The sequence below is a fragment of the Fukomys damarensis genome, unplaced genomic scaffold (assembly GCF_012274545.1).
Source record: "Fukomys damarensis isolate Sample0158 unplaced genomic scaffold, DMR_v1.0_HiC HiC_scaffold_15, whole genome shotgun sequence".
Taxonomy (NCBI): Eukaryota; Metazoa; Chordata; class Mammalia; order Rodentia; family Bathyergidae; genus Fukomys; species Fukomys damarensis.
Window position 1 is genome coordinate 23,070,961 of NW_022900927.1, and position 2,249 is coordinate 23,073,209.

The window sequence follows — 2,249 nt, forward strand, 5'->3', positions numbered from 1 at the left end:
GTATCCCTATGCCTTTGTTTCAAAAATTTTCATATTTAGCCAGGCATGGTGGGGGGGCTCCCTTATAATCCCAGTGCTTGAGAGGATGAGGCAGGACTATGGAGTTCAAAGCCAGCGTAAGTTACATAGTAATTTCAAGGCCATTTTGAACTACTTAATGTGACCCTGCCAAAGAGAGGGAGGGAGAAAAGAGAAAGAAAAACATCAGCTGAGACAGTCTTGCTGAGGTACAACTTGTGATCCTTTTGCCTCAGCCTCCAGAATGTAGGGGGCCTGTCACTACACCCAGCTTTATTATATACTTTTAATCTTACCATATAAGTTGCTTGTCAAAAAAAATTTTTTTGAGTCGGGGGTAACTTGAGACTAACTTCTCAGTCTCCCAAGTGCTATTATTGGTCTGTACCATGTCCAGCAAAACAATTTCTACTAAAAAGAAACACTAAGCTAGGCATGGTAAACACCTGGAATTTCAGCACTTGAGGCTGGAGGAGGATCACCATGAGTTGGAGGCCAGCCTAGGCTACACTGTGAGAGCTTGTCTAAAATAATAATGAACATGATATTGGTATATGCCTATAATCACAGCATTGTGTGAGGCTTAATAAAGGATGACAAAATAACCAAGATATATCATGTAAAGCTACAAATTCCCAATGATGAATGTAGTCATATTGTATACCTAAAATGTACTAATAAACTTAAATTTTAAAAAAAGGCTGATGAAATCCTTTAACAAATTTAAAATATTTAAAGAAAATAAATAAAATATTTAAAGGGGCTGGAGGACAAGTCAATGGTGTGGTGCCAGCCAGACATGCGTGAGGTCCTGAGTTTGATTCCTAGCACAAAGAATTTAAAAAGTAAAAAGTTATGACTCTTAAGGACCCACCAAGTTGTGTTTCCTTACTTAACACTACAAATTTTGTTTGTTTGTTTGTTTGTTTTTTGTTTTTTGAGACAGAGTCTCACTATGTAGTCAAGATTGACCTGGAACTCACTAGGTAGAGCTCAGGCTGGTCTCGAACTCATAGCGATCCTCCTGCCTCAGCCTCCCGAGTGCTGGGATTTCCTGGACTAATCTCTGTATTCCTGTTACTTACCATCATCTGCAACTGAAGTCCTGAATATCTGTTATATAATGAAGTGCTGAAATACAAAACACTGCTATGATGAATACACAAACTGTGAGGGAACAAAAACTGTCAAAATGCATAAGCTCAAAGATTAAGAGGAGGACAACACATTTGGTTTTATTTCAATCAAATCACAACATTTTTTCTTTTCCAGCTGCTGCAAAGTGCATCTACAATTTTCTATTACAGATCCACTTTTAAAAGGTTTCCTGTGATATTACAGCAAGCCTTTTTCAAACAGAGGAATAGCCCCAAATTCTTCAAAAATTAAAAAAAAAAAAAAATAATAAAATAAAAACTCCATTCCAGTAAATGGTAGCTACATGAAGTCACAGTAAAGCAGACACTTAAAAGGACAGTCAAAAAGTCTTCCAACAGTTTATTAGAAAGAATGTAGACATTTAAAAAAATCTCCACTGTCATGAACATAAATTGAGGTTTTTCAGCTAGGGTAAAAGCTGAATTAAAAACAAATAAAAAATCTGATAGTGTATTAACACCTTTTCATTCATATGCCATACTAACAGTGCAAATACAAATCTGGTCTAAATGTACAGACTTCCAAGCAACAATGTACAGCTTTCTTTGTCCTCCATGCTAAGAGATGTAAAAGCTTAAGGGCCAAACAAAACCAAATGTATAGGCTTCAAAAACCATCTAAGTTAAGGGCATTCACTAATTTTAGCTAAGATACATCTGGAACACTGACAAGTGATCACTTACATACAGTAATATGAAGTTAAATTTTTTGAAAAATAAACTTTAGTGGAACAATCCTGAAAGGTACACCAGAAGAATGGCAAGTTATCAGTTTAAGGTGTCAGCCAATTTGTTTCAGCCACTTTGAGCCCATGTCTACAATCTAAGATTTAGTTACCTTCCCCTATGCTGAGAACTTCCTATTGTGTCAGTAACTATGTTATGAAATAAAGGAGACAGGTGGAAAAAAATTTTTTTTTTAAAAAATCACAACTGCTGTATCAATTGCCTATGACCTCAACAGCTTGTGAAAGTCTGAGAAATGTTCATGCATAATGACAATGCCTCAGGTGACTTAAAATTGCCCCATACAATGGTACATTATCAACCCTTAGTGAAGCCTTAAAAAAAAAA